This window comes from Callithrix jacchus, chromosome 2 (genome assembly GCF_049354715.1).
Source record: "Callithrix jacchus isolate 240 chromosome 2, calJac240_pri, whole genome shotgun sequence".
Lineage (NCBI taxonomy): Eukaryota > Metazoa > Chordata > Mammalia > Primates > Cebidae > Callithrix > Callithrix jacchus.
Genome location: NC_133503.1, coordinates 49,665,141 through 49,690,807, shown reverse-complemented (window position 1 = coordinate 49,690,807; position 25,667 = coordinate 49,665,141). Strand labels below are relative to the sequence as shown.

General features: G+C 37.1%; 2 long non-coding RNA genes across 2 annotated transcripts in view; one reads left to right on the top strand and one right to left on the bottom strand.

Moving 5' to 3' along the window:
• LOC144581088 (uncharacterized) overlaps window positions 1-25,667 on the bottom strand; it is a 95,040-nt gene that overhangs the window by 63,570 nt on the left and 5,803 nt on the right. Inside the window, exon 2 of the long non-coding RNA XR_013531619.1 lies at window positions 14,120-14,261. This is a non-coding gene — a long non-coding RNA (uncharacterized LOC144581088). The remainder of the gene's footprint in view (window positions 1-14,119; window positions 14,262-25,667) is intronic.
• On the top strand, window positions 1,796-24,304 carry LOC118150546 (uncharacterized). The gene is made up of 3 exons (XR_004738645.3): window positions 1,796-2,012; window positions 23,886-23,957; window positions 24,051-24,304. It is a non-coding gene; the product is annotated as an uncharacterized LOC118150546 (long non-coding RNA).

The window sequence follows — 25,667 nt, the reverse complement described above, 5'->3', positions numbered from 1 at the left end:
AGACAGAAAACTTGTGTTTGCTTTAGATTTACCAACTGTCTATCTCTCTTTAACCCTTGTCTAACCTAACAACTTCCATTATACCCTCTCAAATTCCTGATTATGAAAAACTCAACTACATTTTTTAACCTCTTCTTTGAAAAATCTTTCCATGTCATTGCCTTAACCAAAATCTGGCCCAGACCTCCTCTGAATCTAGAATTTCTTCAGAAATCCATATGAGGCAAAGGATCACAAAATTAATTTTATGCCTTGCAAGTGATTCCTAAATGCATCTAAAGCAGATGAAATAAATTCTGCTTCAGCATTTCTCTTTTTTTTTTGAGATGGAGTTTCTCTCGTTACCCAGGCTGGAGTGCAATGGCACGCGATCTCGGCTCACCGCAACCTCCACCTCCTGGGTTCCGGCAATTCTCCTGCCTCAGCCTCCTGAGTAGCTGGGATTACAGGCACGTGTCACCGTGCCCAGCTAATTTTTTGTATTTTTAGTAGAGATGGGGTTTCACCATGTTGACCAGGATGGTCTTGATCTCTTGACCTCGTGATCCACCCACCTCGGCCTCCCAAAGTGCTGGGATTACAGGCATGAGCCACCGTGCCTGGCCCCAGCATTTCTCTTTCTTATCCAGAATAAGAAATGCTTAAAATGTTCAGAAGTTAAAATGAGTTATTCAGTTTCAGCAGAGTCAGTGTTTACTTATGAACTTAAGTTACTTGGTTGCCCAGGCAAGCTGTCACTAGCCTGGGGATTATAAGAATTTGATTTCAGAAATACCAGCATTCACACTTCTGTGTTAAAATTCAAATTTTGTATTTTAACTCCAAAGGCAGAAGAATGAAAGTCTTCATAATGAAGACATTTCAAGAGAAGGGATAAATAAAGGAAGCCGCTTTCTTGATCTACCTTTCCCCATCCCATTTACTTTTGTGTTACTCCCAACTGCACCAGTTTGTAAACCCCTGCTATTTTTCAGACCTCTGTCAAAGTGAAACATTCCACAGGGATTTGGGCCATGGAGAAACATGCTACCTAACCACCTGACCACAAGGAGGACAAAGGCTCAATTAAAAAACATTCTTATTATACCCTACCAGGCAAAGGCCCAACTAAAGAAACTTCCCTATCATATTTTGCTGGGCAAAGGCCCAAGGAACACCATGATGACATTTCACCAGGAAAAGGGACAAACCACCTTATCATGGGCACATCTTACCAATATCCTGCCGGGTAGCAAGTCATACTGTCCAGAGTTCTCCCACCCATGCCTATAAGTACCCCTGCTTGTAAGTGGTGGTTGACTCTGGCATTAAGCAGGTTTCCCACTTCCACAGATGTCTGTAATATACCTGTGTTTGCTGTTAAGCTGCTCTCTTGCGCTCTGTCTTTAACCCTTGCCTTCCTTCCAAAACCAAACCCTTTGTTCTCTACGTTCAGCATCTCTAAACCCTGATCCAGTAAATGCTTCTGAATCTCATAATCAAATAATTTTCCTTTTGTCCCATAGATTCTGGTATGTTAGGGCTTCAGATTTCTTGTATGTTTTCATTAAGCAACTGAAGAAGATATTCCCATTCTCTCTCTTTAAGAAAAGTGTATACATGGTTATACTACAGGGTTACAAACTTCTAATGAGTAAATGAGAATTTTCTGTAAAGATGTTTAATTATGTGAGCTCTCTAGTGTTACCCAAATTCAAAATTCTGTGATTATGTGTTTCCATGTTTCCATGGCGCTGTAATTTTAAGATTCTAATCCACTAGTGGCTTAGTCGCTAAGGCAGTTACGGATAGCCTTGTCTTTTTCTTAGGGGTCTCCTGTGTCTGTGATTTCATATATGGCTGGCTGATATTCCCAAGGCAGGTGACACCACATTTTTAAGAAAAGTATACACAGACTACTTGTGAGTCTATGTGACCTGTCTTGTAAAGAAAAGATAACCACAAACACATCCTTGTGTTCTATAAGGCTGGTAAGTTCCAGTGAGAAGAAAGAACATGAAAAGGCACCCTGGGTAAGTTTGAAAAAATAAAGTGAGATAGTCCATTGGTATTATGTTGGGGTCACCACCTGCTGGGGTCTGACCTGTAGACCCAGGCTTGCACAAAGGGTGAATAACATACACTGACACAGACCTCTTGTTTGTCAGTCTAAGGGGTTCTGCTGCCTCAATCTGCAGTATCACTTCGATTAGCCAGCAAAGTTTACATTTATTTAGTACAGATTAAATGACAAAGGTCATGAGTAAACACCACTGAAAGGTAATTAACATTGCAACCCACCAACTAGAGAGCAATCATGGACCCATGGATGGTTAAAGATTAGTCTTAGGACCACATGAGTAAACAAGCTATTTAGATAAACTTTTTTATATTCCTCTGTTATTTGCTTTCCTGCTATTAACTCAAGGTAAAGAGGATTAGGATGCCTTCAGCAAGACCTTTTGCTGAAACTATGCAAATCCCCAGCCTTCCAAAAAGGTTCATGGGTATTTTCTATAACTTTACAATTTCTCTCACCATTCTGCCTGAACCCCTACACATTGGCTCTTAGCTGTAAGTATCAATGGAGTGGTTAGCAAGGCCTTATAAGGGGTCCATGTTAGAATACAAGATAGTGAATGTTTCAGGGAGCAAATGCTGTGTGGTGGTATAACTCCTCAGAATAGGAAAGCACCCACCAAAATTCTGCCTTCCTGAAGACAACTTCATCATTTGCCAGCACCAGAAGGAAAATTGGCCATCTGGGAGAGAAAGAGATGGTTGTCTGGGCTTTTCATTAGAGTTTGCCTGATCCAAGGAATTTTACTGTTCTATGAGGTGAACAGAGGGTAAGACCCTGAGTTTCAAATTGTTTCTAAATCTTCCTAAACCCAGACTTATGCATCCACTCTACCACATGCTTCCTGCACCCTTTACAGGTGCATTCTATCTGCTAAACTAACAGAAACACCATAGAAAATCTTTCTCCCTCACGTATCTCATCCAGGCACAACATCCCACCTTTTGGACTTCCCTCCCTCTTCAGAATGTTACTCAGACACCATTATCATTCTTTATACCATCACCTTCTCCATGTGTGGTATGCTTAAGTCTTCATATACTTAATTCTTTTCAACCCTGCCAATTATTTTTCCACCATACCCTGGGTATAAGGAGGTCTCATGATGCTTCTCAAGTAATTTCAGTGAAAGAACAAAGGGAGAGGACCAGTCATCTCCAACTTTGTCTCCTTGGCTCCATGTCTTTTCCTACTCAACAGGAATTTCTCAGGAACTTCTAGGGGTTGGTTCCATTTGTGGAGAATATCATTTGTTGTTGCTTCTGCATGTAAATGGATCGTCAAGATTTCATATACAATTGATTCCTTATTCAGAGTGCTTATGTTATATAAATCTACCACAAACACTAATTAGCAAATACTGAAAAACTTCTCTAGGAGGAACACAGCGTTAGGTTCATGTAAACCTCTGGTCACAACATTTTCATCAACTACAATGCTGGCACTTTTATTGCTAGTCTCTAGTGATTCATCAGTTACAGTTTAAGTGTTGCTAAAAAATATTGACTTCAATGGTGGACTTCTGCTCTCAGTGAACCTGTGATTCTCAGCATCTACCTGTCTCTCTAGTTTCTGGAGCAGTGATTTGTCCTGTGATTCTTTGAAGGACCTAAGAATTGTTAATTTCTAGTTTTTCAGACTTTTTTCTTGTTGTGATGATAGGATTGGCAACTTCCAAGCTCTTTATATGTCAAACTAGAAACCAAAGTCTGCTGAGTTTTTCTTCATTCTTTTTTCTTTCTGTTCTAAGACTATATAATATCTAATGATCTAGCTCGAAGCTTACTGATTCTTCTGCCAGATCAAATCTACTTTTGAGTATCTAAAGTGAATCTTCATTTCAGGTACTCTATTTTCCAACTCCATAATTTTTATTTGAATCTTTAAACACTTTTTATTCTACTAACATCCTCCAATGAGTCATTGTCATCATACATTCCTTTCATTCTTTGAACATGGTTTTCTTTAGTTTTTTGATCATATTTATAATAGCTTCTTAGGCATCTTTGCCTTACAAGCTCAACACCTGGACCTCCTCAAAAGCAGTTTTTATTGCTGCTGTTTTTCCTATACAAGGGTTATATAATTTTGTTCTTTTGCATCTCTCATAGTTTTTGAAATAATATATTCTAACAACTCTGGATTCTGACACATCTCCTCTAGGGATTGTTGATGTGGCTCTGTTTTGTTAGTTTGTTTAGTGGCTTGCCTGTACTAACTTTGTAAACTCTATTTCTCCCCCACTACAGTGTGTTGCCTTTACCCCAAGCTGGGTTTTCTAGAAGTCACCATTGGGTCAAAATATCTTAACATTTAGCCAATGTGTGGTCAGGGATTGTGCTTAAGCTCCTTGAGCTAGTAAGACTTCCAGTCTTTGCCAATATATCACTGTGTGGCTTGGGAAATTCTTTCAATTTCACTCAAGTTCAGCTAGTACCTGTTATGGTTGGTCCTGAATGTGTGAAACATAGACATATGCACAGCCTTCCAGATAGAGATAATTATAATCTTAGAAATTTTTATCTCTTTCTCTTGTTCACTCTGTTAAACTGGGTGACTTGCTATTTCATTTGTTGCTACTAGTTTTAAGACACTTAGAATTCTCTTAGGTGCTTGCCACTAAGATCTCTATTTTCAACATGCCTTAATTCATGCATCCCTTCATACTATGTATCACAGTCAGTCCCCCAGCTGAGCTGAGGTGTTTCTGGCCCTTCCATCTTGCTTCTTTTCCTGGATATAACATCTACACTGTTGCACGGAAGCTGAAGACAAAGGGGAATGCCTGATTTTCCTGAAGTGGCACCTCTGCCCTACCAGTGGAATCTAGGGAAGCTTCTTAGTGGGGATACTCCTTCCTACAAGTGAGATCTTTGTAGGAAGATGAAGGCCTGAGGTCTTTTCAATGTACTCCTGCCAGTCTGGAGCCTCTGTTTTTATTAGTGGGAGTTGGGAGAATGATCTCTTTTTTGGCTTGCCTCTCCTGGCGTGAACCATCTACTCTATAGACAAGAGAAGAGAAGGAGGGAAATTGGGGTCCCCACCTTGGCAAGAGCCTCTGGTCTACAAGCAGGAGCTAGGTTAGGTATGGGAGCCCCAGTATTCTCGGCTACAGCTGCCTAAAATTGAGCTTCTCTAGCACAGAGCTAGGGTAGGTGAATAAAAAACTACTTTAAGGTTATCAACCTTGAATGAGAAGGTTTCAGCTTCTTAATGTAATCTTTCTTCTGAGTCTCTTATTTCACTAGAAAACGTTTATTAGGTCTTTGATAAACTCAAAACCATTTAAATTATTCTCCTACCATTTGGAGTCTAGAAATAGAATTTTTTTTTAACTCCATGAGGCCTCAGATTTTAGGACTGGATTTTCTTTCATTTTTGCTTATAATCCACTAATTTTTCCTGAGTTTATCTTTTTCTTACAATAGCTTCCAAATACAGCCAACAAAACAGAAAATATTACTAATACTCTGTTTTCTAATTACCTTCTGGAGCTATCAACAAAGTAAGCATGTGCAGAGGGGACAATCACACCAGAAGTTTTGTTTTTTTGAAACAGGGTCTGGCACTGTCACCCAGGCTGGAGTACAGCAACACAATCACAGCTCTCTAGGCTTGAACAGATTCAGGTTTGATGATCTAGGGAAGATTATTTTGCAGGTGTTAAGCCCCTCCAACAGAAGACATGCTATGCTCCCTTTATGGTGCTAGACTCTGAATATTAGACCTTTGTTGGATACATAGTTTGTGAATATTTTATCCTTTTCTTTAGGTTGTTATTCTGTTGACAGTTTCTTTTGCTGTGCAAAAGCTATTTAGTTTAATTAGGTCCCACTTGTCAATTTTTGTTTTTGTTGTTTTGAGGATTTAGTCATAAATTCTTTCCCAAGGCTAATGTCCAGAATGGTGTTTCCTAGGTTTTCTTCTGGGATTCTTATAGTTTGAGGTGTTATCTTTAAATCTTTAGTCCACCTTGAGTTAATTTTTGTATTTCATGAACGGTTGGGGTCCAGTTTCATTCTTCTGTATATGGCTTGCCAGCTAAAAATAATGGTGTTCTAATTTAATTATTCACCCTTCCTATAAAGACGTGTTTCTCTTTATTTATTTATTAGTTTTCCAATGTATTGCTCAAATAGAAAAGGCAGAAAAATGCTTCTTTAAAAAAAACAACACAGTTTTTAGAATAAGGAATGGGTTTCCTAGGTTCTTCTAATGATAACTAATTCTTTTTCTGGTGAGTTTATAAATTTATGTATTTAAATATTCAGTGAGCTTCAATCTATTCAGTTACTAATTCTGATGCTTAAATGACCTCACCTTTGGTCAGTGATAGCCTTTTCAAATTGGCTTTTGAAGAATAGGTTTTGATAGTTTTGCTTTCTCCTGTAAGATTTAATCGGCTTATTTTATACATTTTCTGCTTCAGATCTTTTACCATGTAACTTTGTAGTATCCTTCAACTTTGACTCTGGGATCAGCCATATTACTTACATTGTCCAAGGGACTGAAGTGGAAGTGTTGCAAATTGCAGAGACTAGGCCTCCATAAGATTTGTGTGCTCATATTTTTGTACTTTTGGCATCACCATGAAAATCTGTTCACACTAGCCCACTGGCTCCATGTGGAGAATGAGAGATACATCCTATAGCTGGCCATGCTAACCTCCATCAAGGCCAGACTGAAGTGGAGCTGTCAACCAACATGCTGCCTTGCTGTCTCATAGCCAACCCATAGCCACAAATATGATGATGCTAATCACAAAAATTATTTTAGGTTACTGAGTTTTCTTGACACAGTAGCTAACTGATACACTTACATTTAAAGTGCATCTCATAAAAAATACAGATTATTAATCATTAAATAGGGCAATCTTTGTCTTAAAAGGAGAATTTTAATCACTTTACATATAACGTAGACACTAATATAGTTGCATTGAAGTCCATCATCTTGCCATTTTTTTTGTTCCAACATTTACTTTTCATTCTCCCTTTTTTGCCTCTTTTGAAGCGATGAAATACAAGCATATCTCCTTTTAATTTGCCTCACTTTATCTTGCTTCGCAAAGGCTGCAACTTTTATATATTGAAGGTCTGAGGCAACCCTGCATTGAAGTCTATTAGCACAGCTTTTCTAATAGCATGTGCTCACTTAAGTCTCTGTGCCATGTTTTGGTAATTCTCACAATATTGTCAATTTTTATTATTATTGTATCTGTTACAGTAATCTGTGATCAGTGATCTTTGATGTTACTATTTTGATTGCTTTGTGGTGCCAAAAACCACACTTCATCAATGAATTCTGGCAAACATTTAAAGAACTAACACCAACTCTTCTCAAACTTTTCCAAAAAGTTTAACAAGAGGGAACACTTCCTAACTCATTCATGAGGTATAGCATTACTCTGATACTAAAGCCAAAAGCACTATAATAAAACTTGATATGGTGCTGAAAGACCCAATTGTCTCAGCCCAAAATCTCCTGAAACTGATAAGCAACTTCAGCACAGTCTCAGGATACAAAATCAATGTGCAGAAATCACAAGTATTCCTATACACCATTAACAGAATAACAGACCCAAACCAAGAGTGAACTCCCATTCACAATTGCTACAAAAAGAATAAAACACCTAGGAATACAATTAACAAAGGATGTAAAGGACCTCTTCAAGGAGAACCACAAATCACCGCTCAACGAAATAAGAGAGGACACAAACAGATGGAAAAACATTCCATGTTCATGGTTAGGAAGAATCAATATCGTGAAAATGGCCATACTGCCCGAAGTAATTTATAGATTCAGTGCTATCCCCATCAAGCTATCAAGGACCTTCTTCACAGAACTGGAAAAAAAAAACACCTTAAACTTCATATGGAATCAAAAGAGCCCACATAGCCAAGGCAATCCTAAGCAAAAAGAACAAAGCTGGAGGCATCACTCTATCTGACTTCAAACTATACTATGAGGCTACAGTAATCAAAACAGCATGGTACTGGTGCCAAAACAGAGATATAGACCAATGGAACAGAACAGAGGCCTTGGAGGCAATTCCACACATCTACACCCATCTGATCTTTGACAAACCTGACAAAAACAAGCAATGGGGTAAGGATTCCCTGTTTAATAAATGGCGTTGAGAAAACTGGCTAGCCATGTGCAGAAAGCAGAAACTGGACCCCTTCCTGACACCTTACACTAAAATTAACTCCAGATGGATTAAAGACTTAAACATAAGACCTAACACCATAAAAACCCTAGAAGAAAACCTAGGCAAAACCATTCAGGACATAGGAGTAGGCAAGGACTTCATGACTAAAACACCAAAAGCATTGGCAACAAAAGCCAAAATAGACAAATGGGATCTAATTAAACTCCAGAGCTTATGTATGGCAAAAGAAACAATCATTAGAGTGAACTGGCAACCAACAGAATGGGAAAATATTTTTGCAATCTACTCATCCAACAAAGGGCTAATATCCAGAATCTACAAAGAACTAAAACAGATTTACAATAAACAAACAAACCCATTCAAAAGGGGGCAAAGGACATGGACAGACACTTTTCAAAAGAAGATATATATAAGGCCAACAAACATATGAAAAAATGCTCATCATCACTGGTCATTAGAGAAATGCAAATCAAAACTATATTGAGATACCATCTCATGCTAGTTAGAATGGTAATCATTAAAAAATCAGAGACAACGGATGCTGGAGAGGATGTGGAGAAATAGGAACACTTTTACACTGGTGGTGGGAGTGTAAATTAGTTCAACCATTGTGGAAGACAGTGTGGTGATTCCTCAAGGACCTAGAAATAGAAACTCCATTTGACCCAGCAATCCCATTACTGGATATATACTCAAAGGATTATAAATTGTTCTATCCTAGAGACACATGCACACATATGTTCATTGTGGCACTGTTTACAATAGCAAAGACCTGGAACCAACCCAAATGCCCATCAATGTTAGACTGAACAAGGAAAATGTGGCACATATACACCATGGAATATTATGTAGCCATAAAAAACGATGAGTTTGTGTCCTTTGTAGGGACATGGATGAACCTGGAAGCCATCATTGTCAGCAAACTGACACAAGAACAGAAAATCAAACACCGCATGTTCTCACTCATAGGTGGGTGTTGAATATGGACACAGGGAGGGGAGCATCACACACTGGGGTCTGTCCAGGAGAAATAGGGGAGGGACAGTGGGGGGTGGGGAGTTGGGGAGAGATAGCATGGGGAGGAATGCCAGATATAGGTGATGGGAAGGAAGGCAGCAAATCACACTGCCATATGTGTACCTATGCAACAATCTTGCATGTTCTTCACATGTACCCCAAAACCTAAAATGCAATTAAAAAAATACTGTAAAAATAAAAATAAAACAGTTTGGCATTTTAGAAAGAAGTTAAACATCCTTCTACTATATCACCTACCCATTTCACTCCTAGGTATTTACCTGAGAGGAAAAAACACATTTGCTTACAAAAAGGCTCATATACCAATTTTCACAGCAACCTTAAATGTAAGAGTTCCAAATTGGAAACAATCCAAATGTGTATCAACAGATAAATATACAAACAACATAGATACATAGCAAAGAAGCTAAAAATGATTATGCTAAGTGAAAGAAACAAGCTGAAAATACATACTATATGGTTCCATTTATGGAAATTCCAGAAAATGCAAACATTGGACAGAAAGTACATCAGTGGTTTTCTGGGAATAGATTTGGGATAGAGTGAAAAGAGGGATTATAAAAGAAGGTTATGGATATGTTTATTGTCTTGATTGTCGTGATTACCTCACAAGTATATACATGTTTCAAAACTCATTATATTGTACAATTTAATTCTATTTTTTTATTCTAAGTCGGTTAATCCTTAAAAAAAATATTCTTGAAGCAGAAGGAAAATGACCTGAGAAAGTTTGAGATATAGAAAAAAATAAAAATCAAAGAGGTGAGGTTAAAATAACTCAAATACACAGTAGCAAAGCACTTAATTCACAGGTTGCTAAGTAAAATTAGTTTTCTCAGGTCCTTCATTTGACCATGAAGTAATGAAAAGTACTAATCTGTATTAGAGTTGAATAGATCAACTATGCATATTGCAGTTTCTAGAGAAATCACCAAAAATTAGTAGAATGTTGAATTAAAAAGCTAATAGAGAACGATGGAATTAATTTTTTTTAATCCAATCAATTCAAATAAGGTAGAAAAGGTACATAGTACCAGGCCGAGAAATAGAAAACAAACATTAAAGATATATATTTCAAATCAAATACATTAGAATTTCACTAAGTGAATAATGTTGAAAAAGGCAAATATTTTTAGAAGAAATTTAAAAAATAATGCTTATACCAACTACATGCCAAATATAAAAACACAGAAAGTTTGAACATATGGGGAAAAATAATATATTACACCAACACTAATAAAAAAACTACGTTTACTATAATTATACATATGAAATAGACTTTACAGCAAAAAAAAAATACTACTAGTGATAAAAGGAACAATTAGTCAGCAATATATAACAATTATTTCACTTTAAATACCAGTGATCAACAAAGTTTGGCATGATTATCCTTTGTGTGACAATAAATTCCTCTGTATTTCTAATCAAGAAATAAAATGAGCTAAATACTCTCCATTATCAGGAAAGGATGCTTTACAACTTCAAGTTATGAAGAGAAATTGTACTTTCTGGGATTCCTTGTGCTTTTAGCAGCAAAGATTCTATGGTTCTGTGATTCTGAGTTTCATGGTATTGTGAGCCTCCTATTCCAGTGTGAGACAGTTAGGTTGCTAAGGAAGTTGATGTCATTTTCACTGTCTTGTCAACCCCTGAGTAAGAAATTTGGCTATTTCCGGTATGAGTCACAGCAAAGGCAAGAGCAACAGCACCCCTAATGGGTACCAGTGTGACCAAAAAGAGATTTCCTGAAGGAAGGATAGGAAAAATCAAACCAGCTTATCGATGTACTCAAAGCACTGGCATAACTAATTTTAAATGAAATTAAAACAGACTTCAGGAGGTGTTTGGAGAAGGTTGGAAGGGCTACCTGCTGCTTGACCTGAGTTCCTTTGCAGTGACATTGTAAATCCATCATTGGATGGATTAGATATCTGAAAATTAAAAGCCAGTAAAAGCCATTTTCTTTTTTTGTAATGTATATGATTCAAGATACCTGGGCAAGAAACTTCTGATACAAACCAATGGAATGTAGACTATAAATCTGAAGGCATAAACTCTACAGAGAAAGATAAAAATATCCAACAAATACAGATATTAAAGCAAGTTTTACAAATAATCCAATTGCTTTAAAACTCTAATTGATAATACAAAGGATTATGTTACTTAATCCTTTTCACAAAGACCAGAATATAGAAGGAACACATTGAGTATAATTAAAGGATATGATGTAAGTTACATCATTTACATTTAATTTTCTTACAAGACTCTAAATCTTTGTTGTTTCATATAATCATTTTGATAGATTTGTCATCTCATTTTTTTGTCGTCTTTGTTGTGGCAAACACCACAAAATGAAATACGACATATCTTAAGTTTACAGTTTGATAAGTTTTAAAACATGCAGACACTAGTGTAACCCACATTCTTATTAAAATATAGACTACTTCTGTTACACCAGAAATTTCCTAGTCTGTTCTCACCCTTGAAGCAACCACTGTTCTTTGTTCTGATTTCTTTCATAAGTTAACTATGCATGTTCCAGCACTTACTGTAAATGGAAAAATATATTTACCTATACTAGGATAATAAATGTAGCTTTATGGTAACTCTTGGAATCAGGTAGGGTACATGTCACAACTTTTTTCTTCATGATTGCTTCTGCTAAGGCTTGTGGCATTTACATACACATTTTAGAATTAACTTGTCAGTTTCTGAGAAAAAAATCCTGTTGGATTTTTAATGGGTTGTGTTGAATCTGTAGAACAATTGAGGAGAAGCAGCAACTTAACAATACGTTTTCTAATCAATGCAACTGAAAGCCACGCATGGAGGCTCACACCTGTAATCCAAACACTGTGAGAGGCTGAGATGGGAGGACTGCTTGAGCCCAGAAGTTTGTGACTAGCTTGGGCAACTAAGCAAGACCCCATCTTTACAAAAGGTACAAAAATTAGCTGGACTATGTAGCTGGTATTTGTTCTTCTTCTGACAGATGTTCTATTTCTGGCCCTGTGGATTTTCACAGTAAGCAAGCACAGCTTACTATTCGGTCATGTGCAAATTTCTGGAGCTGTTTATCTATAAAAAATACAAAAATTAGCCAGCCAGACAGGAGGGCATGTGGCTATAGTCCCAGCTATTTGGGAAGCTGAGGTAGGAGAATTGCTTGAGTCCAGGAGTTCAAGGCTGCAGTGAGCTATGATCTTGCCACTGCACTCCAACATAGGCAGCAGATCAAGACCTTCGCTCAAAAAAGAAAGAAATTGATATATCTTTCCATTTCATTTTTTAATTTTAATGCTTAATAAATCAGTAATGAATATAATAGCCTTTATTGTAAATTTTTGTACATGTTAATTTTATTCCTCTTTCACTGATCATATTGTAAAATTTTAAAGATAATTTTAGTTTTCAATTATTTGTTGCAATAAATAGAAATATATTTCATATTTTTATTGGCCTGTATTCTAGTCTTATACCTTAATAGGTACACTTATTAGGCCAGGTACAGTGGCTCAAGCCTGTAGTCCCAGCACTTTGCAAGGCTGAGGCAAGCAGATTACTTGAGGCCAAAAGTTCGAGACCAGCCTGGCCAACATAGTGAAACCGTGTCTCTACTAAAAATACGAAAATTAGCTGGGTATGGTGGGACATGCTTGTAGTCCCAGCCACTTGGGAGGCTGAGGTGGGAGAATCACTTGAATCCAGAAAGTGGAGGTTGCAGTGAGCCAAAATTATAACTGCCTTCCAGCCTGGGTTTTCTGAGACTCCATCTCAGAAAACAATAATTATAATAACAATAACAAAATAATAAAAATGGATGTTTCATAAGCAGAAGTTTGGCTCACTGAGATTTTTCAAATAGTAAGTGTATGTGCAATCTTAAAATTTATTTTGTCAGGCTTTGAACTTTTTTATGTCATAAATATTTTAATCAGATTTATTCAGTAACAGAATTTAAGTAGATATCATTTTTCTATTTTAGAGATTAGAAAACTAAAACTTAATGATATTAGGCAACTTGCCCCCAAGTTATACAACTAGTAGAAAGTGGTAGAGCAAGAAAATAAAACTGTTGTCAATTTGACAGATACTGTACTTATCCATTATGTGATCAAGTTAAAGTATAAAATGTATTGAAGAAATCACTCATCACTTACATTTTCCAAATTATCCAAATAGTTAGATTGTGTTAGGATGACTAAGAGTGTTACCACTTACCTAGCCTAGGTTGAATACATCTGTGAAAAGTGCATACGCACACAGAGAGAGAGAGAAAGAGAGAGAGAGAGAGAGAGAGAGAGAGAGAGAGAGAGAGAGAGAGATATCTATCAAAACAAGATTGCTAAGAAAAGTGGATTGAATTGTTCATAATTTAGAAACATTAGGCTCAATAGTTTCACTTTGCAGTTTTTCCACTGCATGTATCAGGGAAGGATACCTAAGTATTAATGTTAGTATGGACGTCATTTTCATAAAATCCCAAAAGCAGCAGCTGAAACCAACTGGCTGTAAGGACCTGCTACTCTTCATTTTTTAAGAATAGGCTTGCTCTACTTTGGTAATGAGAGTTTTATCAACGTGTTACCGACCACAGTAAACTAGATCTCTGAGGCATCCTCATCTGTTTTTAGAAATGAAGCGTCATTCCCTAAGATACGGCTTCACTATACTGAATATAATACACTGATTGCAACTTCGCAGATGGCTATTGCCAAAAACCTTCATAAACTCTTTCATAGAAATGATGTCTTGCGTTTATCATCCCCATAGCAAAACAAAATTGAAGTTTTTCATCCAACCGCAGACATGGACAATAATCATCTACAACTTTGAAAGGTAACATACCCTACCTTTTCTACAAAGAGGGGTCTGAACCCATGTATTTCTCCAGCACAAAGAACTGATTCCACGCCCAGCGGCGTTTGGTCCGAGACCTCCCTGATTGGAAATAGGGCTTTGATCTTGACTTTGAGAGTTCCGCTTGACTCATCCCTGAAAAACAGGAAAAGAACTATTAGCTGCAGAAAACGGCAAAACTCCACTTTGCCCAACTTCATCTTTTTTTTTTTTCTTTTTACTCTGTAAGAAAAAAAAAAACTTGACAAGAGAAAATGCACTGTTCCAGTTGGCTTAGTAGTGCTTGCCTCTGGCTGGGGGTCCGCTGAGAGTCCAGAGATAATTTGCAGAGTGTTGGATTGCAAGAGGTCACCACTGCTGAACAGCCTTCGCCAAAGAATGGTGTAATGGGTACCGGGGGCCTTGCTGCCCTCCCCGCGGCCTCTGCGTGCTGCGAGGGGCCCCTCCAGCTCACTCCAGCTGAGATGTAGGGTCCGGAGCCAGCTGGAGCGCGCAGCAGGAGAGAGGGCGAGAGGACACGTGGGAGAGAAGGAGAGGTGTTTTGTACGTTTCTCTAATGATATATTTTAGCAGACACTTAAGAATTGTGCACTGCTGGTGGGAGTGTAAATTAGTTCAACCATTGTGGAAGACAGTGTGGCGATTCCTCAAGGACCTAGAAATAGAAATTCCATTTGACTCAGTAATCCCATTACTGGGTATATATCCAAAGGACTATAAATCGGTCTACTATAAGGACACATGCCTACGAATGTTCATTGCAGCACTGTTTACAATAGCAAAGACCTGGAACCAACCCAAATGCCCATCGATGATAGACTGGACTGGGAAAATGTGGCACATATACGCCATGGAATATTATGCAGCAATCAAAAATGATGAGTTCGTGTCCTTTGTAGGGACATGGATGAATCTGGAGAACATCATTCTCAGCAAACTGACGCAAGAACAGAAAATGAAATACCACATATTCTCACTCATAGGCGGGTGATGAAAAATGAGAACACATGGACACAGGGAGGGGAGTACTAAACACTGGGGTCTATTGGGGGGAAGAGGGGAGGGACAGCGCGGGTGGGGGAGAGCTGGGGAGGGATAGCCTGGGGAGAAATGCCAAATGTGGGTGAAGGGGAGGAAGGCAGCAAAACACACTGCCACCTGTGTACCTATGCAACTATCTTGCATGTTCTGCACATGTACCCCAAAACCTAAAATGCAATAAAAAATAAAAAAAATTAATTGTGGCAAAAAACACATAACATAGATTATTAGATCCAAGATGGCCGACCACTAACAGCTTAGGATTGTAGCTCCCAGTGAAAGCTCAGAGAACGAGACGACGCCACATCATTAGACGAATTTTTGTCACTCACCGATTAGCCGATTCCCAGTGGAGGAGCCCCACGGGTCGCCAGCGTGACTCTTGTGGCTGCCGCAGCGGTTTTGCCGGCGTCTCGGCGCAGCAGCTCTTCACGCAGAGCCAACGGGACTGCTTCCCCTACTGACCGGAGTTTGGAGCTCCAGGAAGTCAGAGCCGCTTGTTGCGGACTCAAGAGGGAAGCCAGACCAGAGATTCCCGGGCAGAAGAGCACCATCAGTCTTATCGCTGCTATTTAGGCTGCCACAGTGGGTTGCTCGGATCCCAGCACTGGGAATCAATAAGTCGGACGTCGACTCAGAAAACTAATTAGAAAGGTGGTTCATTTACAATGAAGGGAAAAAAACAGCCTAAGAAGGCCGAGTATACTCAAAATCAGAACCCATCAGCAACGGAACAAGCCCTGATGGAAAAGGACTCATCAGCAACCGAACAAGCCCTGATGGAAGAGGACTCATCAGTAACGGAACAAGCCCTGATGGAAAAGGACTGTGTTCCATTATCTGAAGTAGGCTTTAAAAGGTGGATGATAAGAAACTTCTGGGAGTTAAAGGAACTTGTTCTAACCCAATGTAAAGAAACTAAGAACTTGGAAAAAAGGTTAGATGAAATGTTGAAAAGAATAGACAATATAGAGAGGAATACAAATGAACTTATGGAGTTGAAAAATACAACACAAGAACTCAGTGAAATATGTACAAGCTTAAACAGCCGAATGGATCAAGCAGAAGAAAGGGTATCAGAGGTAGAAGACCAACTTAATGAAACAAAACGACAAGACAAGAATAGAGAAAAAAGGATAAAAAGGAATGAGCAAAGTCTCCAAGCAATATGGGACTATGTGAAAAGACCTAATATACGCTTGATTGGTGTACCTGAATGTGAGGGAGAGAATGAAGTCAAGCTGGAAAATACTCTCCAGGACATTATCCAGGAAAATTTTCCTAATTTAGCAAAGCAGGACACTATTCAACCCCAGGCAATACAGAGAACACCACAAAGATATTCCTCAAGAAGACCAACCCCAAGGCACATAATCATTAGATTCACCAAGATCGAAACGAAGGAGAAAATATTAAGGGCAGCCAGAGAGAAAGATCAAGTCACCCATAAAGGTAAGCCTATTAGGCTTACAGCAGATCTCTCAACGGAAACCCTACAAGCTAGAAGAGAGTGGGGGCCAATATTCAATATACTTAATCAACAGAACTTTCAGCCCAGAATTTCATATCCTGCCAATTTAAGCTTTACATTTGAAGGAAAAATAAAATCTTTTAGGAACAAGCAAGTACTCAGAGATTTTATTACCACCAGGCCTGCTTTACAAGAACTTCTAAAAGAGGCATTATACACAGAAAGGAACAACCAGTATGACCCTTTCTAAAAATACATCAAAAAGTAAAGAGCATTAACATAAAGAAGAATTTTTATCAATGAAAGGACAAAATAGCCAGTTAACAACAAATGGCAGCAACCCTAAATTTAAATCGACCAAATCTCCCAATCAAAAGATACAGACAAAATCTAACGGTATATCCAAAGATATACATAGACTGAAAATAAAGGGTTGGAAAAAAAAAAACAAAAACGTACCAACCAAATGGAGAGCAAAAATAAATAAATAAGAAGCAGAAGTTGCAATTTTCACATTTGACAAAATAGATTTCAAAGCTACAAGGATACAAGGGTAAAAGGATTAATGTAATAATAAGAGATCTTAACACCCAGATACATAAGACCCATAATGAGATTTAGATTCAATGAGACAACAAATTGATAACGATACCCGGGACTGGAACTAAGATCCAGAACAAATAAACTCAATAGAGCTCTCCATGTTAAACACACAAAATATATATTATCCACAAAATCTAATGATATATCTGAAGATATACAAAGACTCAAAACAAGGGGATGGAAAAAAACTCACCAACCAAATGGAGAGCAAAAATAAATAAATAAAAAGCAGGAGTTGCAATTCTCACACTTAATAAAATAGATTTCAAAGCTACAAGGATGCAAGGGTAAAAGGATTAATGTAACAATAAGAGATCTTAACACCCAGATACATAAGACACATAATGAGATTTAGATTCAACGAGACAACAAATTGATAACGATATCCAGGACTTGAACTCAGAGCCAGAACAAATAAACACAATAGAGGTCCCCATTTTAAACACATAAAATATGCATTAACCACTTTAAACACTCAAAATATTGATCGGCCATTATTGAAACCCATTTTAGGAATGAAGTAATATTCCTTTTTCCCTCTTTTTCTTTTTTTCCCCTTCTTTTTCTCTTTTTCCCTAAAAAAAAAAAAAAAAAAAAATACAAGTATAAACTCTTGATTAATAGAAGGGAATTTCACACCATTCTCTTTTCTCTTTGATATTGTGTCTGTTTTCTTGTTCTCTTTAAGAGTCCTCTCAATGTATTATGTTTTTGTGTTTGTCTTGTAAAATCACTCTGTCCTATGTTTCTATGATAAATATATATATATATGGATGTGTATGTATATGTATGTTTTTTAAAAAAAAAAAAAACACACATAACATAAAATTTACCATCTTAGTCATGCTGCTTTTTTGAAATTTGTTGTCATTTTATCAGTTGGATCGATTTCTGAACTATCTGTTCCGCTTTATTGATTCATACGGCCATCTTTACAATAATACCACAGTCTTGATTACCACAGATGTGTGAATGTCTTGTGATCAAATAGTGTTAGGCCTCAATGTTTTCTTTTGGTCATGTTATTTTGGCCATTCTAGATCATTTTCATTTCTATATAAATTTTTTAAATCAGTTTGTCAATTTCTACTCAAAAGCTGTGCAATTTTGAATGGATGCATTGAACCTACAAATCAGTTTGAGGAGACTGACACTGTAACAATAATGAATCTTCTTATACATGAACATGTCACAATTCTCCTTCCATTTCTATCAGCAATGTTTTGTAGTTTGCAGTGTACAGATGTTTTATATCTCCTGATGTATTTGCACCGAAGTATTTCTTATGTTTAAAAATTCTATTATGCACATTTTAAAGACTTTAATTTCTTTTTGTTTATTGATAATATATGGAAACACATCTGATATTTTTATTGATTTAGTCTACTTCAACCTTGCTAAACTCACTGATTAGTTCCACTATCTTTTGTAGAATACATCAGATTTTCTACATAGATCATGTTATCTGCAAATAAAGATGGTTTTACTATTTTCTTTCCAATCCAAACTGCATACTTTTTTTTTTTTGCCTATTGCACTAACTAGAACTTCCATTGCAACGTAGAAGAAGTCATGGAGTGGACTTCCTCACCTTGCTCCCAATTTTAGATGAAAAGCTCTCAATCTTTTAATATTATATATAATGTTTCTCATTGGTTTTTAAAAATTACCTTTATTAAGTTTAAGAAGTTTCCTTTTATAAAATTTCCTTTTATTCCCTAATCAGGAAGAATTGTTGGATTTTGTCAGATGCTTTTCTTACAATCTAGTGAGATAATCACAAAGATTTTATTTTATAGTTTGTGAATATAGTGAAATACACTGAAGAATTTTCTAACGTTAAAGGATTGTTGCATTGCTGCTATAAACCCCACTTGATTATGATGTCTTTTTGTTTTTATATATGGCTAAATTTTGTTAAAATTTTATTTAAAATTTTTGTGTCTTTGTTCATGAAGCATAATACTCTATAGTTCTCCTTTCAATTGTCTTTATCAGCTTTAGGTATAGGTAATGCTGGCCTCATAGAATGACTTGAGAAATATTTCCTCCTCTTTAATTTTCTGAAAGAATTCATCAAGAAATTGTATTTCTTCCTTATGTGTTTGGTATCATTTACCAGTGAATTTGTGTTGGCCTGAGTTTTCTCTGTGGGAATATGTTTAACTACAAAACCACAAATCAGTTTTTTGAAACTGATACATGGGACTTCAGTTTATCTATTATATTTAGTGAATTTTCGTAGTGTCTTTACATAAATTTGTTCATCTAAGTTTTCTAATGTATTAGCACTTAGTTGTTTAATATATTCTTGTATTTTCCCCTAGATATCTGTAAAATCTCAGCATTGTCAGAGAAAGTTTTTATCTCTCTTTCGTTTTTGAATGACAGGATCACTGGGTATAGTATTTTGGTTTTTTTTTTTTTTTTTGGCATTTTGAATATATCATCCTGCTCTTTTCTCATTTGGAGTTTCTGCTGAAAAATATTCTAGTAGTCTTATTGCAGTTCCTTGTACGTAACAAGTCACCTTTTCCTTGCTGCTATCAAATTTCTCTGATTTTAGCTCTTGAGAATTTGACATAATGTGTCTTGGCATGGAACTCTATGGATTCATCTTATCTGGTGGTTTATCCCATCTGATTTTCTTAGTTACTGATTTATCTTTCCTTTTCCAGGCTTTGAAATTTTTCTTCCTTTATTTCTTTTAATGTTTTCTGTCTCTTTCTGTCTCTCCTCCATCAGGTACTTAATAGTGTATATATTTTTCTACTTTCTGGTTTTCCAAAAGTTTGTTAAACTATCTTGACTTTTTTTATTCATTCATTCTTTCTTTTTAGATTTAGATTATTTCCAATGACCTGTTTTCTAGTTCATAAATCATTTCTTCCACTTGATATAGTGGGTTACTGAACACTTCTATTTATTTTTTTCAGTCCAGTTACTGTGTTCCTCAGCTCTATAATTTCTGTTTTATACCTTTAAGATAATTTATCTGTTAAAATTCTAAATTTGTTCATGCATTGCTGTCTTGACCTCAATGAGCATGTTTATGACTGTTTTATTGGTTCTCTGTCAGATAAATCACATATCTTCATTTCATTAGGGTCAGCTTCTGGGGATTTATACTGTTATGTTATTTGGAACAAATTTTCTTGTTTCTTCATTTTTTTTGATTCTCCATGTTGGTTTCTGTATATTAGATACAACTACCACCTCTCTCAGTCTTGTTATACTGGACTCATGCAGGAAATGGTCCTCACCAGTCATCCCAGCCAGAGATTCTAAGTGCCTCTCAAGTCTGAGCATATCCAACTCACTGATTTTGTTCTTAGTGGCTGCCAGAAAATTAGAGTGGTCCAAGTCATGGTAGTGCCCTGAGAAAGGTGAAATAGAAACCAGTTTCTCAAAATGCAGCTTGGATAACTAGAGTGTCAGATATATGTTACAGTTACTTCTTTCCTCAGGGAGAAACAGAGCCACAGTTTCTCTCTCACTCATTCTGATTTAAGCTAAAATGTTCTGTTACAGATGCTTGCATTCGCATTCAGACTGCATTTGGGGCACTTGATGCATGCAGAAATTCCTTCTAGGGAGAGTCTTCAGACATGGATTTTTTGCTGTAGCATGCCAGTAGAGATGATGTGGGGGATTACCCACTCTCTTGTTCAAGCTTGCAGAAGTCTCACAACCTCCTTTCAGGGAGAGCCTGCAGACCTGGATTTATTGCTGTTGTAAGCTGAGGTGGAAGGCACAGGAGTGCTGTCCTTCCCATTGAGGCTGGAGGAGGTTTATTCTTTATTTGCCCCATCAGCTCCCATATGCAGGTGGTGCTTGGAAAGTGTGCAAACTCCTTCCAGAAAGAAGCTGGACTGAACCCATGAGCTATAGCTGCTGAGAGTGTTTGCATGATTCAAAACCACTCTGTGATCTTTGTCCTTCAAATAAATTATTTGGTGCCAAATCCCTGCTCCTCTCCATGCAAGGTAACTTAAGAGCCAAATCCACTGGCAGGGATCATAAAAGCTGGGGTACTATATGTGTGGTAAGACCCCTTCCTCAGGAAAAACCTAGGAGATGGGAATCCCAAGGTGCTGTGCTCAGGGTAGAGCTTGTGTATGAGTTTTTCTCTGCTTTTTCTTTTATACCCTCCTTCCTCACCTGCTTCTCTGCTTTTTCTACTCACTTTCATGTGGATATTTTCTTAATTGTTCAGTGTACAGAGGTCTTTCAACTAGCTCTGGCTTTCTCTTGAAAGTAACTGATTCATGTGTAGGTGTCTATTCGGGCATCTGGTGAGGAGGGACAGTCAGGAGTGTCCTATTCTGCCATATTTTTTGACATTGCTCCAGTTCTAGGCATTTCTTATAAAATCCTTTGGATTTCTACACAGCAAATCATGCATATCATGCACATACATAGACACTTTTATTTCTTCCCCTTCTGATCTGTATGCTTATACTTCTATGTCGGGGTCCGGCACATCTGCCAGGGGACTACCGACCCGCAGGAGTCCCCGAGACCGCCAACGTAGATGTCTCGTTCAACCTGAGAGAGAGAGTGCGTGGAAAAGAAAGAATATAGAAAAGTAGAGTCTGGAGGGCTGCGTGAAGATTATGGCCAAAACGCAGCAAATTTATTTTTGTGGGTTACAGCTTTTATACCTTTTGTCTTGTTTACATTTACGTCATCTCAGCAGAAAGAAACAAAGGGGAAAACAGAAAGGAAACAAAAACTCCATAAAATAGATATCCGGGGCTTGATATCCTGCTCAGGAAGCAGTTTAAGGGGGCTAATGGTAGTAGTTTACATTTCAATGATTTTACATTCTAAAGATACAATGGCGCCCTTAAGGTGGCTGGTTAAACCTGTTTTGCATCAGGAGCTAAAACAAAGGCTGGGCTCCAGGGAAAATATGGGCAGAGGTCTCTGCTCCTCTTAGACATTTCAATTGCAGCAAGTTTATTGCTTACACAGAGACTGAAGGGGGACATGGAAGCAGACAGCACAATGTCCTCATAAACTGCAGGCCTTTGCTTTGCATTCTGTTGTTGCTTTTAGTGAGTCAGCTTACGGCTTTGTCTCACTCGACAGCCCTCGAGGTGAGGAAATGCAGTACAGGTCCAGCAGCCAAACTGAGACGAATCAACTAACTGTCTCGAGCCTTTGGCGCGAACACCACACTTCTAATTTTGTTTTCTTGTGTTATTTTATTGGGTAGAATTTCCAGTACTATGTTGAATGTGTGATGAGAGTGAATACACTTGTCTTGTTCCTGATCTAAGCAGGAAAACATTAAGTCTACACATGCCTGATAATTCTTGATTTGATGCCAGACACAGCAAATTTTACCTTGTTGAATGCTAGATACTGTTTGTTCTAATACATATTTTTGAACCACTGTTCTGCAGTTTTGTTAGGTTACTTGGGAATGCTTTGATCCCTTCAGGTATGATTTATTAGGTGACACCAGAGCAAGATTTTAATCTAGAACTAATAACTCCCCACTACTGAGGCAACATCATTCCGCACACTCTTCCCAATACCTCATGGATTGTAAGGTTTTCCACTCTGGCTGGCAGGAACGGACATGAATCTTGGCTTTAAATATAAACTCAACTGTTTGCTTTTATTCTTTCATTGTTTCCCAGGTTCTGGTAGTTTCTCTACATAGTTGCACTAATCAGTACTCCACTGAATACTCTGCAAATATCTGGAGTTCTCCCTCTGAGCAGCTTTCAACTTTTTTTCAACAAAAAGTTGAAAGACCAGTCCTTTGCCCTGGTCTCCACAGACTCCTAGTTCTTTCTGCTTAACTCTGGAGTCTGCTGATCTCTGCCTGGCTCCTCTTCCTGTGTTTGTCTTGGAAATTGTCTCAAGGAAGTAAACTGGGCAAAGGGGTCAATTCATTTGTTTCTCATCTCTCGAGGATTACCGTCTCCTTTACTGTGTGATGCCTAATGTCTTAAAACCATTGTTTCATATAGTTGTCTGCTTTTAAAATCATTTCCGTTATAAGTGATGATATGGCCTGGCTGTGTCTCCACCCAAATCTCATCTTGAATTGTAGCTCCCATAATTCCCATGTGTTGTGGTAAGGACCCAGTGGGAGATAATTGAATCATGGGGGGCAGTTTCCCCCATACTGTTCTTGTGGTAGTGAATAAGTCTCATGAGATCTGATGATTTTATAAGGGGAAACCCCTTTCACTTGGCTCTCACTTCTCTCGTCTGCCACCATGTAAGATGTACCTTTCACCTTCCACCATGATTGTGAGGCCTCCCAGCCACATGGAATTTATTTTTTAAATAAATTACCGTCTTGGGTATATCTTTGTCAGCAGTGTGAAAACAGACCAATACAAGTCTGCATTCATTCCCTGTTATTTCATCCTGGCCAGAAGCAGAAGTTTGGAATTATTTTCTAAAATTTAATTTTGTTTTACAATTATATAAATTTGTTGTGGTTCTAAAGTAAAATAAACAGAATATGTTACATTCAAAGGACAGTGGGTACTAAAATTTGTTTTACAATTATGTAAATTTTTTGTGGTTCTAAAGTAAAAAAAACAGAACATGGTACATTCAAAGGACAGTGGGTACTATTTCTGTCCCTTCTGTCTTATTTCCTTCTTCTGTTTTAGGAAGTGTCTAAGATGACTGCCAATGATCCCAACCTCCTGGTGTTCATGACCTTGTGTAATCACTTCATATAAGTAAGTAGCTTCTAACCAATAGAATATGGCAACATTGAGGGAATATCATTTTGTGATTAGATTATAATATTGTGACTACCATCTTCCTTACAGACTCTTTCTCTTGCCTCCTTAAATCAGCACGTTTCCATGTTGGAGAATTCTGCATGGCAAGGTATTGTGAGTGTCTTCTGGCTAGCAGCTAACAAGAAAGTGAATACCCTCAGTTCAATAATTCTTGAGGCACTGAATCCTGCCAAAAATCCTGTGATTGGATCCTTGGAAGTGGATCATTCTCCAAAGGAGCCTTCAGATGAAACCCCATCCTTGTATGATAACTTGATTATAGACTTGTGAGAGACCTTAAAGCAGAAAACCTAGATAATCTGTCATATTCCTGACCCACAGAAACTGTGAGACAACAAATGTGCATTTTTATGCCACTACATTTTTAGGTGACTTACTACATTTTAATAGGTAATAACACCCTTTATAGATAATGTTTTATTTGATGATTTATTTTTCCATTATTCATTAAAAATTTTTAAGGTAAGTATATACTTAGTTGATCATCATTATTCACAAATTCTGCATCTGCAAATTCACCTACTTGCTAAAGTCCATTTATAACCCCAAAATCAATACTCACAGCACTTTTGCAATTATTTGCAGACACACAGAGAGCAGCAAAAATGTGAGTCACCTCATGTGCACATTCCCAGTTGAGTTAGAACAAGGCAATACTCTGGCTTCTTGTTTCAGAGAAGACCAGAGGATGGAGACAGAAGGGGCAGCACAGTAATGTGCAAGAAGCTACAGCTGTTAATAGAGTGACATTAGGCAAGTTAATTAACACTTCTAAACCTCATTTTCTCTTTTGTAAAATAAAATAAAATCTACCCAGATGAGTTGTTTTTAAGATTTTATATATATATATATATATACATACATACACACACTATGTATATATATATATACATACACTATATATATACATAAAGTCCCAACTGGGATTTTATTTATAAAATAATATAGTTACATAAAATTTTACAAAATTATATATATATATATATAATTTTATTTTTCCCCTGGAAGCAATGGTTCAGTATTTGATAATCCAGGGTTTATGATGACTGTCTAGAAGATACAACTGGTGTAAATAAAAATGACTGGGCCAAGGGGTCACTTCATTTTTTTCTCATTGCAACTTATTATATATATGTCATACATATATATAATATATATATATTCATTCACTTTTTTTATTTCTTAAAAGATACTTTTTTGTTCAATTCCTTTGTAAAAACATTGGTCACCATTTAACATACATGGCAACAAAATGCACCCAATTTACATGCATCAACAAGTTAATAAATCATAACATATGGACAACATAAATTTCAAACAAATAGTACCAAAGTAGCTCATGTTGCATTTAACTATAGTTCTTGTGCTCCTAATAGAGAAGCAGCTAATATGAGAAACAAACAGTTCCAGTTTAAACCTGAATTAAAGTTCCTTGTGGCAAATAACATGAAGCAATGATCATATGAAGTCATTATCTTAAAAAGAACCATTCTTCAGAAATCACTTCGTGCAAAGCACCATGCTAGTGTAGACTATGATCTTAAAAACATATAACTTCAGTCAAAGACCAATGGTCTCCATTTTTTTAAATTTTATTACCTGAATGATTCAAATTTTTATTATGCCCATAAATTAAAATCATCT